This window comes from Rutidosis leptorrhynchoides, chromosome 1 (assembly GCF_046630445.1).
Source record: "Rutidosis leptorrhynchoides isolate AG116_Rl617_1_P2 chromosome 1, CSIRO_AGI_Rlap_v1, whole genome shotgun sequence".
Classification (NCBI taxonomy): Eukaryota; Viridiplantae; Streptophyta; class Magnoliopsida; order Asterales; family Asteraceae; genus Rutidosis; species Rutidosis leptorrhynchoides.
Window position 1 is genome coordinate 724,687,726 of NC_092333.1, and position 17,588 is coordinate 724,705,313.

The window sequence follows — 17,588 nt, forward strand, 5'->3', positions numbered from 1 at the left end:
CGTTACATGTAAGTGTTGTTTTGAAACCTTTAGGTTAACGATCTTGTTAAATGTTGTTAACCCAATGTTTATAATATCAAATGAGATTTTAAATTATTATATTATCATGATATTATCATGTATGAATATCTCTTAATATGATATATATACATTAAATGTCTTTACAACGATAATCGTTACATATATGTCTCGTTTAAAAATCATTAAGTTAGTAGTCTTGTTTTTACATATGTAGTTCATTGTTAATATACTTAATGATATGTTTACTTATCATAGTATCATGTCAACTATATATATATCCATATATATGTCATCATATAGTTTTTACAAGTTTTAACGTTCGTGAATCACCGGTCAACTTGGGTGGTCAATTGTCTATATGAAACATATTTCAATTAATCAAGTCTTAACAAGTTTGATTGCTTAACATGTTGGAAACATTTAATCATGTAAATATCAATCTCAATTAATATATATAAACATGAAAAAGTTCGGGTCACTACATGACCTACAAGTTAGCTTTACTAAATTAGTAGGATTTTCATCCAAATAATTGAATGATAGTGCAACTTCAAAGACTATTAATAATTTAAAACATAACTCAACATTTCTTTTCTATTTTTAGAACACAATGTATATAACATGGTTTTTGGACAATTTTCGTTTCTTAGGCTACCTGAAAATTTAAAAATTTTAATCATAGACGCCTTAATTTTTGTAAAACGAATTCCCGATAAATTTCTATCTCCCACCCCGCACTTGAGATCATGCAAGGCCCTCATTGCATGAAATCAGAAAAAGGATTAAATTTAGAGGGCAAAGTGATAGGGTGATTGTAGAAATTTTAACCTGTAAATCGTGGAACATGTAGACGGATGTCGCTGAACTTACTGCCAGCATAAGATCATCATCCACTCCGCAATTAGCATCAAACATACATCATAATATCAAATGTTGCTGAACTCAATGCCAGTCTTTGATGTTCAATCACACTGCACAAAATAACAAACCAAACAAATAATACTAAAAATAATGGTGTTTCTACAACCACAACCATTTTCAAATTAGTTAATATTGGAAACCAAACATTGTTTAAAAACACACCACAAGAAATAAATAAATTGTTTGAAAATGTTAACACAAAATGATCATAGGCTCGCAGGCCTTCAGTTGTCGTACGGCCAAAAGTAATTCCTTGAGCCATCTCTGCTTTGGCATCCCTGCGGGTATTGCTGCTCAAACCTGTTCCTGGCATCCTGCATCGCAGCATTAGAATCATAAATTGGGTAATGAGGAGATGGGTTTTGAGGATCAGTGTAGTATGTGGGTGTCAGGCGTGTTGTCCCATAGTACTGATCGGGGTTGGAATAAAATAACTCGGTGTTATGGTTATTTCAATCAATATCATAACTGTTCCACCCCTGATCATGTACTTGAGCAATCTGGCATTGCTCCATTCTCTGCTGAGTTTCCCACATACGATCATTATGAGTCCTCTGCTCATTCGGACTCAACTTCATGTTGTTCACACTATTAACCAAATTATCCCAACTAGTTTGGGATGGATTCCAAGGCCCTTGATCCTGAACATTAGTTTGAGCTTTCATTTCTGCTTCCTCTTCCTCTTCCTCTTGTTGTTCCTGTTGAACATTTGCTCCACTACCACTTGCTCCACCTGCGACGAAAGGCACTAAACGCCTATTTCCGTTGTACATAAGAATCTCAGCATTTACATAAGAAACTTTCTTTATAGCTTTCATGGAGTGATCACACTCCATCAATTGGCTGAAATCTATGTTAAAGTGACGAGCAATCCTCGTGATATAGTGGCCCCCAAGAAGAGGTTTTTCTCTCCGTGTCTCGGTGGCGATGGCTAGAAAATAGTTGCCTATCATCCTCGGAATATCCGTATAGCAACCCCATTTTATTTGATCCATTATCCATAGATCCAACGTTTTAACCTTTTCATTTCCCTCGACTCTCGCATTGAAAGTACATGCGATAAGTGGATGAAGAAGTCTATCATCGGGGCTTGCAATTTCATTACACCGGTGCCTACTTGATTTAAATGGCCTAGATGCATTCGGCCCACAAATTCTACGCCAAAAACCTATCTCATTAAAGGGAATTCTACCATGGTAATCGGAAGTTGTCAAGTAAATTCTCAATTGGTTGTCGTTAAGCTCCTCGAAAATGCCCAACACTCCACATAACCCAACTCTACTTAACCCTCTATCTACACCCCCTAGTCGAAACTGAAGAAATTCATTTGACAAAGGATCACGCACGTTATTAAACCTTAAAGTTGAGTAAAATTCCTTTAATAATACCGGATAAATTTGCTCGCGGATGCTAAAAACGTGCTCCCATGCGTAGGAAATGATCCTATCATAGGGAATGGCTAATAGGCGGGAAACATGGTTGTGCAAACCCGCCTCATCCAATGGGGCCCAAATAAAATACCACGTGACATTTATTGGCCTACTGTTTATCCTATTAAAAGTCTCTGCGTAATCTTCGTCGTTCTAAATTTGTCTTAACCAAACTTGAGGATCATTTAGGTCCTCCTCTTCTTCTTCGGAAGATGATGTATAATGTTGTTGTGGTGGTGGTGAAATGTTTCTTGATGTTCTGCCTCTTTTCGATTGTCCATCTCGGCTAGATTGTCCCTGCAAAACACCTTAACACTAAACCAAAAGAATATAGAAACTGTTGTGTTAGTGTTAGCTAAAAACATAACCGAGTAGCAAGAGAAATTAGTCATTCCATTCAAAGTTCATAAGCATTGTGATTCATATAAGCAAAAGCATATGTTTTCAAAATATTTAATCAAAGTCAACCAAAGTCAACATAAGCTCGCAATACACTTTCAAAAATATGGATCGCAAAATTCACAATTAAGCATCAACTTAGGACTCAAGCATGTTGCGTTCATAAATCTAGGTCATAACATGTAGAACTTGTATGCAAATTATATCCATTACAATCATAGCACAAGTATCACAATTTAGTTCAAAATGACCATTATCTTTCCATAACGCAACTACATTATAGCATACCATACCATCAATCCACTTCAATAGGCCTAAACATGTGAAAATCAAGCATACATCTTTCATAAGAACGTTACAATTCAAAGCATGCTAGAAATTCAAGAAAATTCAATTTACGACCCGGCCAAATTGACATCTACAACACCAATAACATATTAAGCATTCACAATCTTCATAAACATCACAAACAAACCCAAAAGTCTAAAGTAAAGGCCCTAATTTCGGATTTAATCACTACAAACCCTAGATTCATGAACACACCCATTAAACATGTAATTATTGCAAAATCAAGACATAATGGGTAATTAAATAACTAAGGCATGTTAATCTAAGCAAAAATCATGCAAATCAAACACCCCACACTTATCTTTCACCAAATCATACATATAAGCATACAAATCAAGTAATCAAGAAAAAAAAAGTGTGAAAAGGGAGTAGCAATACCCTAGAAAACATGATTCAAGCTTGGATTTGAAGGAAGAAATCACGAAATTGAAAGAAGAAATTAGGGTTTTTGAGAGTTGGTTCGTTTGTGGGAGAGAAAAATAGATAGGACTGTGTTTTGTGGTTGAAAATTGGGGTGGATAAGCCTTAAAACGCGTTTATTTTTTTTTCTAGGTCAGGAATCTGGACGGCATCCAAACTTCGGGACGGCGTCCCATTGTTAAGCACTAGACGGCGTCCAAATTTCGGGACGGCGTCCCATCTTTAAGAACCAGACGGCGTCCAAATTTAGGACGGCGTCCAGATGAACTAAGGATTACTGACCTATTTTTTAGAAAACTCTTTGTATTTAGACGGCATCCAATGAATTTTGGACGGCGTCCCACTGGTCTGGTGGCTCAAAATTTTAATAAAACTCATAAAAATTCCCATTTTTAACACACAAAAGTTCATATCACCATCATAGATCATTTTGTACATTAAAAACAATCACATTAATCATAAAATACTCAATTCAAACTATTTACATGCGCGAACTTTCTTTAACGAGTCATTCACCCAACTCGTCCCCATTTTGATTTAAGCTTTGTTCTCGAAGTTGAGGTTAACCTCGTCTTCGATTTCCAGGGGACCATCGACATAGTGTTTGAACCGGTGGCCATTCACTTTAAAAATGTTGCCCTTCCAGTTCACCACTTCAATCGTACCATAAGGGTAAACTCTTCTAACAACAAATGGTCCCGACCATCGAGACTTGAGTTTTCCTGATGATAATTTGAAACGGGCATTATAAACAAGGACACGATCTCCTTCCATGAATTCCTTTGGATTTTTCAATCGCTTATCGTGCCATTGTTTGGTCTTTTCTTTATAAATTAGAGAGTTGTCATAGGCTTCAAGCCTCAACTCGTCTAATTCATTCAATTGGGTCAAACGTAACCGACCTGCCTCTTTGTAATCCAAATTACATGCCCTTAGCGCCCAATGCGCTTTGTGTTCAATCTCCAAATGGAGATGGCATGCTTTCCCGTATACCATTCAGAAAGGAGTGGTTCCAATAGGTGTTTTGTAGGCCGTGCGAAAAGCCCACAATGCATCGTTTAACTTAACAGACCACTCTTTTGAATTTGCACCAACGATCTTTTCAAGTATGCGTTTTAAAGATCGATTGGTATTCTCCACCTGCCCACTTGTTTGGGGATGATAAGATGTTGAAATTTTATGGATCATTCCATATCTTTTCAACACCTTTTCTAATTACTTATTGCAAAAGTGGGTGCCTCGGTCACTGATAAGGGCTTTTGGTATGCCAAACCTTGAGAAAAGTTCCATCAAAAAGGTTACTACAACTCGACCATCATTTGTTGGGAGAGGTTTTGCCTTCGCCCATTTTGAAACATAGTCTATGGCAACAAGTATGTAGAGATAAGAATGAGACTTCGGAAAGGGCCCCATAAAGTCAATTCCCCACACATCGAACACCTCGCATACTTGGATGCTTTGTTGAGGCATTTCATCCCGTTTAGTGATTTGACTGACCCGTTGGCACGCATCACAAGCCTTACAAACAGTGTAGGCATCTTTGAATATTGTAGGCCAATAGAAGCCGGTCTCGTAAACTTTCTTTCCCGTGATTTGGGGACCAAAGTGCCCACCCGTTGGACCAAGGTGACAATCAAGAAGAATTTGAGTGCATTCATTCCCCAAAACGCACCTGCGAATAACTTCATCCGCACATCGCCTAAATTGATAAGGGTCTTCCCAAAAATAGTATTTTAGGTCACTAAAGAATTTCTTCCTTTTCTAATGTGACCAACCGGTTTCTAGGTACCCCCCAACAATGTAGTTGGCTAAATAAACATACCACGGGTCTTCCACCTTCTCTACTCGCATTAGGTATTCATCGGGAAAATCATCTTTAATACTCGATTCTTGGAGTAGTTCAAGATTGGGATTTTCAAGTCTAGAAAGATGGTCAGCCGCTAGATTTTCGGCATCTTTCTTGTCCTTAATCTCGATATCAAATTCTTGCAAGAGCAACACCCATCTTAGCAATCGAGGTTTGGCATCTGGCTTAGAGAAAAGATATTTCAATGCCGAATGATCGGTGAAGACAATTGTCTTCGATAGGACAAGATATGATCGGAATTTGTCAAAAGAAAAGACGATAGCAAGGCACTCTTTTTCCATTATTATGTAGTTTAATTGGGCTCCTTGTAAAGTCTTGCTTGCATAATAAATGGGTTGAAAACGTTTCTCAACCCGTTGGCCTAAAACTGAACCAACTGCAAAATTCGATGCATCGCACATTAGCTCGAATGGTAATGACCAATTTGGAGCTATGATTATTGGTGCGTTAACAAGTTTTTGTTTTAAAATGTTGAATGCCTTAGTGCATTCACTTGTGAAAACAAAGGATGCACCTTTTTCGAGAAGTTTATTCAATGGCATTGCAATTTTTGAAAAATCCTTAATAAATCACCGGTAAAACCCGGCATGCCCAAGAAAACTTCTCACACCCTTCACATTTGAAGGAGGTGGAAGGTTGGCAATGACGTCAACCTTTGCTGGATCCACCTGAATACAACACTTGAGATTTTTTGCCCCAAGACAATGCCTTCTTTAACCATAAAGTGGCATTTCTCCCAGTTTAGCACTAAGTTCGATTTCTCACACCTTATTAGCATTTTCTCCAAATTTAGAAGGCATGAATTGAAAGTGTTGCCGAAGACTGAAAAGTCATCCATGAACACTTCCATGCATTCTTCAATCATATCATGGAAAATGGCCATCATGCACCTTTGGAATGTTGCAGGAGCATTACATAGACCAAAGGGCATTCGGTGGTATGAAAAGGTGCCATAGGGACACGTGAAGGTAGTCTTTTCTTGATCCTCGGGGGAGATGGGAATTTGAAAGTACCCCGAAAAACCATCTAGGAAACAATAAAAGCTATTTCCCGCTAGTCTCTCTAACATTTGATCAATGAATGGTAGCGGAAAATGGTCTTTTCTAGTGGCATCGTTTAACTTACGATAGTCAATACAAACTCGCCATCTCGTAACAGTTCATGTAGTGATAAGCTCATCTTTATCATTGGTGGTAACAGTTATACCACCCTTTTTAGGAACACAATGGACCGGGCTTATCCATGGACTGTTTGAGATTGGGTAGATTAGACCTGCGTCTAGCAATTTAATGATCTCATTCTTGACAACATCTTGCATATGAGGATTTAGCCTCCTTTGACGTTGCACCACTGGTTTGGAATTTTCTTCCATTAAGATCTTGTGAGTGCAATAAGAAGGACTAATTCCTTTTATATCATGAATTTTCCATGCAATTGCCGGTTTGTGGACCTGTAACAAGGAAACAAGACGTTTTTTCATGTTTAGAAAGAAGTGAGGAAATAATTACCGGAAGCTTCGAATCCTCCTGAAGGAAAGCGTACTCAAGATGATCAGGGAGCGGCTTAAGCTCCAAAATTGGAGGTTCCTCAATTGAGGGCTTACTCCGGTACTCGCTTTCCTTATTCAGTTGTTCTAACTCCTCCTCAGTTGGTTCATACCCATTTGCCATCAATGTAGCCATCACATCCATTTCTTCTTCAGGAAATTCTTCATCTCCACTCGCCAAATCGTATGTACCTGTTTCATCCGATTCGGGAAATTCCTGCAAGAACTCATAATGCGAATCTATGCTTTGCATAAAATAACAAGTATCATCTGAAGATTCAGGATAATTTAATGACTTGTCAATTGCAAAAGTCGCACTAGCTTCACCAATTCTAAGGGTCAACTGCTGATCATAAACATCAATGACACATCTAGCAGTATTTAAAAATGGTCGACCCAAAAGAATTGGTATTCTGTCATCAACTTCCATGTCTTAAACCACAAAGTCTGCCGGAAAAATCAGATTCCCGGTCTTAACTAACATATTCTCTATTATTCCTCGGGGAAATTTTATAGAGCGGTCAGCTAGTTGAATAGCCATTCGTTTGGTTTTGAGTTCTCCAGGGGCTAATTTAAGGTAAATCGAATAGGGTATCAAATTGATACTAGTCCCCAAATCGACTAATGCCCTCATACAATCAAGGTCACCCATTAGACATGGAATAGTGAAACAACCCGGATCTTGAAGCTTTTTGGGAAGTGTGTTGGACACTAGAGCTGAATATCTAGCATTTAAAGTGACCGATGAAACGCTTTCCATCTTCTTGTGGTTGGTGAGCATGTCCTTCAAGAATCAAGCATATTTAGGCATTCCTGTAATAACATCAATAAAAGGTAAATTTACGTTAACTTTCTTGATGAGCTCCATGAATCTTGATTTTTCTTCCTCGAGCTTCTCCAATCTTTGTTTTCTTGGGAATGGGAGTGGTGGTTGATACGCTTTAATAACCGGTTTAACTCGCACCGTGTCTTCTTGACCGTCTGTGTGCTCATTGTCAACACTTTCAACCACATTTTCCGGCTCCTTCTCCTTCTTCGGTTCATTTACACTACCTGGTTCATTCTCTTTTATTAATGGAACACGAAAGTCAGAGACTTATGGCATTCTTGCTGGATCATAGGTTACCCCACTTCTGGTGGTGATAGCTTTTGCTTGCTTGTTTCGGGGATTAGATTGCGTGTTGCTTGACAATTCCCCCGGTTTTCTTTCGCTTAATAATTTAGCAAGATTACTCATCTGTTGTTCCAATACTTGAATGGAAGATTGTTGGTTTCTAAATTGTTGTTCATTCTTCTCATTCGTTTCGCTTATATTGGTAACAAGTTGAGTTTGCGATGCAATTAACTTCTCCAACAAACTCTTCATATTTGACTTTTTCTCTTCATGTTGGGGTTTTTGATAAAAACCCGGAGTTTGTTGTTGGAACCCACTACTTGACCCTTGTTGGAAATTGGAATTTTGACCTTGAGGGTTGTAAGGGTTATTGAAGTTTCGGTTAAATTGGGCTCTTCCTTGAAATTGGTTGTTATTCCTTTGGCTTATGAAAGCCACTTCTTCTTTCTGGGCCATTGTCAAACCTGTATCACAATCTTTTCCTAAATGTAAACCACCACAGTATTCACACCCCACCTTCATTCCATGGATTTCCTTGGTAATCTTTTCCATGTTTCGAGCAACACCATCTATCTTCACGCTAAGAGAACCAATGTCATCATAAGCACCGGCGCTTGAGACTTGAGCATGACGGGTCATGGGTCTTTCTTGATGCCATTCATGAGAATATTCGGCTTGCTTTTCGATTATCTCATAAGCGTCTTGCTCAGTTTTGTCCATGAGTGAACCTCCTGCCGCTTGATCAATGGAAATTCGGGTTTCAACATCACAACCCTTGTAAAAGATTTGAACTTTTTGGAAGGTATTCAAACCATGGTTTGGACAACCTCTTAGCATTTTGGAAAATCGATTTCATGCTTCATACAAAGTTTTCATCGGCTTTTGACAAAATTGGGTAATTTCTTGTTGGAGTCTCGCGGACTTAGAAGCTGGAAAATATTTCTTAAGAAATTTTTCCAACATACCATCCCAAGTTTCTATCGTAGCCTCGGGTAACGAATCCAACCGACTCCGTGCTTCCCCGTGGAGTGTCCATATTAAAAGTATGGCTTGATCAGTGTCCGGTTGAAGCTTGAATAGAAGACATATCTCTTGAAAAAGACGAATATGTTCGTTTGCATCTTCATTAGGACCACCACCAAATTGACATCTGTTGTTAATCATTTGGAGAATAGGTCCTTTTATTTCAAATTTTACCTCACCAGGTGTCTGAGTAATTGCACTTCCTTGTCCGGTTCGGGTTGTCTTCATCTTGGCCGCCATTGATTGTATTGGTACCACCGGTCTTGCCTCTCCTTCCATTTCAAAATTTGGAGGATGAACGGGTTCACCAAATTCAGAATATCGTGGCTTGGTTGTACTTGATTCTGAATCGAAAGTTTCTTACTTTGATGAAGATTCAAAAAGTTCAACTACTTCTTTTGGGATTCTACCAAGCTTCCTATCAGGTTCTGTAAGCGGTGTAAGTAATGGAGAATCTGAACTTCGGGTATGTGGCATATGCAACCTAAAATCTGTCAATCACATAACTAACAAAACTATTAAACGCACCGATTCTATAAATTTAAAAATCAAAGACTATTAATAATTTAAAAAGAACTAAGAAACTACTTAATCACAAATTAGTTAATAATTTTATTTTGACACAAAACTGTCCCCGGCAGCGGCGCCAAAAACTTGATGTGCAAAACGTGGTATATGAATTGTTGTATGAAATAGTATGGAAAAAATACCGATTAAAGATTGTTACACACTAATAGGCAGTGTACCCGATCGTGTAGTAGTATAGTAAATGATAAATTCCATGTATTGTTCCAAAGACAGTTGTATTAGTCAAACTAGAATTAGAAACTATATTATGATTAACTAAGTAAATGAAACTTAAAGGTACAATATATTATGTTTTTGTGGCTATTTAACGATTAACCAAATCAGAGAAGATTAAAAGTAAAAAACAATATTTTTGGTCTTTTAAGTTTATATAATGAAAACAAGTGCAAAGAAAGCAAATAAGATAGTTTGATTTAGATCAAAGAGACGAAATGTTCATATAGATCTTTTACCCTCGGTATTGGATGTAAGTTTTGATATTAAAACCCGATTGAATGATTATGTGTGTAAGTTATCTAATAGGTTCACCAAGAGTTCTCTTAAGTAAACACGCAAACACAATTACAAGATTAAGGGTTCCCTTTTCACTATTGTTCTTGTATTTGTAATCGGATAACTTAACTAGTTCTAAGGCTTGAAACTTGACTTCTATGTTCATAGTTATCAATAATTGTACAAACGTTCGTTGCATACAATTCATCCTTATATCGTCTAAACAATTGAATCTAATTTACCCCCTTGGTCCGGTTTAGTAAATAATCAATCTAAGACAAGTTGATTGTAAATCAATATGATAAATCAACAAGAGTTCTCTTTATCAACAACATATCAATTAACTAGTTACAAATGATTTTTAACATCAATAAGCATGTTCTTGAATCAAACTTAAAACTATCACACAAAATACATTCAATCCATAAGGTTACATCCAATACCTCAGTTATTAATCTAGACAAACATTATAGAGTTTAGCCAATAATCATATTAACAAGCAACATAACAATCAAGTGATAAGTAGAATTCATTGTTAAGAACAAGAAATCAACCTATTCGAGAATGAATCTTGAATGGAGAAGGTGTTGAATCTTGATTCTTGGATGTTAAGCCTCTTCAAAGAGCTTGGAGTTCTCCAAAATAGCTCCTAAAATCGTCTTCTAACTCCTCTGGTTCGTATATGCAAACTGGTCTCTCAATCATTCATTTTTAAAGTGGTTAAAGTGGCCCAAAAAGTCAAAAGTAGGCTGAAACCTACCACTGGACGGCGTCCCAAATTCTGGACGGCGTCTAGTTGTAAATGAAATGTCCCGTTCTTATTGACTAAAAACGTTCCATATTAATTGATTTCGTTGCGAGGTTTTGACCTCTATATGAGACGTTTTTCAAAGACTGCATTCATTTTTAAAACAAACCATAACCTTTATTTCATAGATAAAGGTTTTAAAAAGCTTTACGTAGATTATCAAATAATGATAATCTAAAATATCCTGTTTACACACGACCATTACATAATGGTTTACAATACAAATATGTTACAACAAAATAAGTTTCTTGAATGCAGTTTTTACACAATATCATACAAGCATGGACTCCAAATCTCGTCCTTATTTAAGTATGCGACAGCGGAAGCTCTTAATAATCACTTGAGAATAAACATGCTTAAAACGTCAACAAAAATGTTGGTGAGTTATAGGTTTAACCTATATATATCAAATCATAATAATAGACCACAAGATTTCATATTTCAATACACATCCCATACATAGAGATAAAAATCATTCATATGGTGAACACCTGGTAACCGACATTAACAAGATGCATATATAAGAATATCCCCATCATTCCGGGACACCCTTCGGATATGATATAAATTTCGAAGTACTAAAGCATCCAGTACTTTGGATGGGGTTTGTTAGGCCCAATAGATCTATCTTTAGGATTCGCGTCAATTAGGGTGTCTGTTCCCTAATTCATAGATTACCAGACTTAATAAAAAGGGGCATATTCGATTTCGATAATTCAACCATAGAATGTAGTTTCACGTACTTGTGTCTATTTTGTAAATCATTTATAAAACCTGCATGTATTCTCATCCCAAAAATATTAGATTTTAAAAGTGGGACTATAACTCACTTTCACAGATTTTTACTTCGTCGGGAAGTAAGACTTGGCCACTGGTTGATTCACGAACCTATAACAATATATACATATATATCAAAGTATGTTCAAAATATATTTACAACACTTTTAATATATTTTGATGTTTTAAGTTTATTAAGTCAGCTGTCCTCGTTAGTAACCTACAACTAGTTGTCCACAGTTGAATGTACAGAAATAAATCGATAAATATTATCTTGAATCAATCCACGACCCAGTGTATACATATCTCAGTATTGATCACAACTCAAACTATATATATTTTGGAATCAACCTCAACCCTGTATAGCTAACTCCAACATTCACATATAGAGTGTCTATGGTTGTTCCGAAATATATATAGATGTGTCGACATGATAGGTCGAAACATTGTATACGTGTCTATGGTATCTCAAGATTACATAATATACAATACAAGTTGATTAAGTTATGGTTGGAATAGGTTTGTTACCAATTTTCACGTAGCTAAAATGAGAAAAATTATCCAATCTTGTTTTACCCATAACTTCTTCATTTTAAATCCGTTTTGAGTGAATCAAATTGCTATGGTTTCATATTGAACTATATTTTATGAATCTAAACAGAAAAGTATAGGTTTATAGTCAGAAAAATAAGTTACAAGTCGTTTTTGTAAAGGTAGTCATTTCAGTCGAAAGAACGACGTCTAGATGACCATTTTAGAAAACATACTTCCACTTTGAGTTTAACCAAAATTTTTGGATATAGTTTCATGTTCATAATAAAAATCATTTTCCCAGAATAACAACTTTTAAATCAAAGTTTATCATAGTTTTTAATTAACTAACCCAAAACAGCCCGCGGTGTTACTACGACGGCGTAAATCCGGTTTTACGGTGTTTTTCGTGTTTCCAGGTTTTAAATCATTAAGTTAGCATATCATATAGATATAGAACATGTGTTTAGTTGATTTTAAAAGTCAAGTTAGAAGGATTAACTTTTATTTGCAAACAAGTTTAGAATTAACTAAACTATGTTCTAGTGATTACAAGTTTAAACCTTCGAATAAGATAGCTTTATATGTATGAATCGAATGATGTTATGAACATCATTACTACCTTAAGTTCCTTGGATAAACCTACTGGAAAAGAGAAAAGTGGATCTAGCTTCAATGGATCCTTGGATGGCTCGAAGTTCTTGAAGCAGAATCATGACACGAAAACAAGTTCAAGTAAGATCATCACTTGAAATAAGATTGTTATAGTTATAGAAATTGAACCAAAGTTTGAATATGATTATTACCTTGTATTAGAATGATAACCTACTGTAAGAAACAAAGATTTCTTGAGGTTGGATGATCACCTTACAAGATTGGAAGTGAGCTAGCAAACTTGAAAGTATTCTTGATTTTATGAAACTAGAACTTTTGGAATTTATGAAGAACACTTAGAACTTGAAGATAGAACTTGAGAGAGATCAATTAGATGAAGAAAATTGAAGAATTAAAGTGTTTGTAGGTGTTTTTGGTCGTTGGTGTATGGATTAGATATAAAGGATATGTAATTTTGTTTTCATGTAAATAAGTCATGAATGATTACTCATATTTTTGTAATTTTATGAGATATTTCATGCTAGTTGCCAAATGATGGTTCCCACATGGGTTAGGTGACTCACATGGGCTGCTAAGAGCTGATCATTGGAGTGTATATACCAATAGTACATACATCTAAAAGCTGTGTATTGTACGAGTACGAATACGGGTGCATACGAGTAGAATTGTTGATGAAACTGAACGAGGATGTAATTGTAAGCATTTTTGTTAAGTAGAAGTATTTTGATAAGTGTCTTGAAGTCTTTCAAAAGTGTATGAATACATATTAAAACACTACATGTATATACATTTTAACTGAGTCGTTAAGTCATCGTTAGTCGTTACATGTAAATGTTGTTTTGAAACCTTTAGGTTAACGATCTTGTTGAATGTTGTTAACCCATTGTTTATTATAACAAATGAGATATTAAATTGTTATATTATCATGATATTATGATATATAATATATCTCAGTATGATGTATATACAGTTAAATGTCGTTACAACGATAATCGTTACATATATGTCTCGTTTCGAAATCATTAAGTTAGTAGTCTTATTTTTACATATGTATTTCATTGTTAATACACTTAATAATATATTTACTTATCATTTAACATAATTAACCAAGTGTATCAATATCTTAATATGATTCATATGTACCTAGTAAGACGTTGTTATAACGATAATCGTTATATATATCGTTTTCGAGTTTCTTAAATTAATAGTCTCATTTTTATGTATATAACTCATTGTTAAAATACCTAATGAGATACATACTTATAATAAAAACATGTTAACTATATATATAACCATATATATGTCATCGTATAGTTTTTACAAGTTTTAACGTTCGTGAATCACCGGTCAACTTGGGTGGTCAATTGTCTATATGAAACATATTTCAATTAATCAAGTCTTAACAAGTTTGATTGCTTAACATGTTGGAAACATTTAATCATGTAAATATCAATCTCAATTAATATATATAAACATGGAAAAGTTCGGGTCACTACAGTACCTACCCGTTAAATAAATTTCGTCCCGAAATTTTAAGCTGTTGAAGGTGTTGACGAATCTTCTGGAAATAGATGCGGGTATTTCTTCTTCATCTGATCTTCACGCTCCCAGGTGAACTCGGGTCCTCTACAAGCATTCCATCGAACCTTAACAATTGGTATCTTGTTTTTCTTAAGTCTTTTAACCTCACGATCCATTATTTCGACGGGTTCTTCGATGAATTGAAGTTTTTCGTTGATTTGGATTTCATCTAACGGAATAGTGAGATCTTCTTTAGCAAAACATTTCTTCAAATTCGAGACATGGAAAGTGTTATGTACAGCCGCGAGTTGTTGAGGTAACTCAAGTCTGTAAGCTACTGGTCCGACACGATCAATAATCTTGAATGGTCCAATATACCTTGGATTTAATTTCCCTCGTTTACCAAATCGAACAACGCCTTTCCAAGGTGCAACTTTAAGCATGACCATCTCTCCAATTTCAAATTCTATATCTTTTCTTTTAATGTCAGCGTAGCTCTTTTGTCGACTTTGGGCGGTTTTCAACCGTTGTTGAATTTGGATGATCTTCTCGGTAGTTTCTTGTATAATCTCCGGACCCGTAATCTGTCTATCCCCCACTTCACTCCAACAAATCGGAGACCTGCACTTTCTACCATAAAGTGCTTCAAACGGGGCCATCTCAATGCTTGAATGGTAGCTGTTGTTGTAGGAAAATTCTGCTAACGGTAGATGTTGATCCCAACTGTTTCCGAAATCAATAACACATGCTCGTAGCATGTCTTCAAGTGTTTGTATCGTCCTTTCGCTCTGCCCATCAGTTTGTGGATGATAGGTAGTACTCATGTCTAGACGAGTTCCTAATACTTGCTGTAATGTCTGCCAGAATCTTGAAATAAATCTGCCATCCCTATCAGAGATAATAGAGATTGGTATTCCATGTCTGGAGACGACTTCCTTCAAATACAGTCGTGCTAACTTCTCCATCTTGTCATCTTCTCTTATTGGCAGGAAGTGTGCTGATTTGGTGAGACGATCAACTATTACCCAAATAGTATCAAAACCACTTGCAGTCCTTGGCAATTTAGTGATGAAATCCATGGTAATGTTTTCCCATTTCCATTCCGGGATTTCGGGTTGTTGAAGTAGACCTGATGGTTTCTGATGCTCAGCTTTGACCTTAGAACACGTCAAACATTCTCCTACGTATTTAGCAACATCGGCTTTCATACCCGGCCACCAAAAATGTTTCTTGAGATCCTTGTACATCTTCCCCGTTCCAGGATGTATTGAGTATCTGGTTTTATGAGCTTCTCTAAGTACCATTTCTCTCATATCTCCAAATTTTGGTACCCAAATCCTTTCAGCCCTATACCGGGTTCCGTCTTCCCAAATATTAAGATGCTTCTCCGATCCTTTGGGTATTTCATCCTTTAAATTTCCCTCTTTTAAAACTCCTTGTTGCGCCTCCTTTATTCGAGTAGTATGGTTATTATGAATCATTATATTCATAGATTTTACTCGAATGGGTTCTCTGTCCTTCCTGCTCAAGGCATCGGCTACCACATTTGCCTTCCCCGGGTGGTAACGAATCTCAAAGTCGTAATCATTCAATAATTCAATCCACCTACGCTGCCTCATATTCAGTTGTTTCTGATTAAATATGTGTTGAAGACTTTTGTGGTCGGTATATATAATACTTTTGACCCCATATAAGTAGTGCCTCCAAGTCTTTAATGCAAAAACAACCGCGCCTAATTCCAAATCATGCGTCGTATAATTTTGTTCGTGAATCTTCAATTGTCTAGACGCATAAGCAATCACCTTCGTTCGTTGCATTAATACACAACCGAGACCTTGCTTTGATGCATCACAATAAATCACAAAATCATCATTCCCTTCAGGCAATGACAATATAGGTGCCGTAGTTAGCTTTTTCTTCAATAACTGAAACGCTTTCTCTTGTTCATCATTCCATTCAAATTTCTTCCCTTTATGCGTTAATGCAGTCAAGGGTTTTGCTATTCTGGAAAAGTCTTGGATGAACCTTCTGTAGTAACCAGCTAGTCCTAAAAACTGGCGTATGTGTTTCGGAGTTTTCGGGGTTTCCCACTTTTCAACAGTTTCTATCTTTGCCGGATCCACCTTAATACCTTCTTTGTTCACTATGTGACCGAGGAATTGAACTTCTTCCAACCAAAATGCACACTTTGAAAACTTAGCGTACAATTCTTCCTTCCTCAATACTTCTAAGACCTTTCTCAAATGTTCACCGTGTTCTTGGTCATTCTTTGAGTAAATAAGTATGTCATCAATGAAAACAATGACAAACTTGTCAAGGTATGGTCCACACACTCGGTTCATAAGGTTCATAAACACAGCTGGTGCATTAGTTAAACCAAACGGCATGACCATAAACTCGTAATGACCGTAACGTGTTCTGAAAGCAGTCTTTGGAATATCATCTTCTTTCACCCGCATTTGATGATACCCGGAACGTAAGTCAATCTTTGAATAAACAGACGAGCCTTGTAGTTGATCAAATAAGTCATCGATTCTCGGTAGTGGGTAGCGGTTCTTGATGGTAAGTTTGTTCAACTCTCGGTAGTCGATACACAACCTGAATGTACCATCTTTCTTCTTGACAAACAAAACAGGAGCTCCCCACGGTGATGTGCTTGGTCGAATGAAACCACGCTCTAAAAGTTCTTGTAATTGGCTTTGTAGTTCTTTCATCTCGCTGGGTGCGAGTCTGTAAGGAGCACGAGCTATTGGTGCAGCTCCTGGTACAAGATCTATTTGAAATTCAACGGATCGATGTGGGGGTAATCCCGGTAATTCTTTCGGAAATACATCAGGAAATTCTTTTGCGACGGGAACATCATTGATGCTCTTTTCTTCAGTTTGTACTTTCTCGACGTGTGCTAGACCAGCATAGCAACCTTTTCTTATTAGTTTTTGTGCTTTCAAATTACTAATAAGATGTAGCTTCGTGTTGCCCTTTTCTCCGTACACCATTAAGGGTTTTCCTTTTTCTCGTATAATGCGAATTGCATTTTTGTAACAAACGATCTCCGCTTTCACTTCTTTCAACCAGTCCATACCGATTATCACATCAAAACTCCCTAACTCTACTGGTATCAAATCAATCTTAAATGTTTCGCTAACCAGTTTAATTTCTCGATTCCG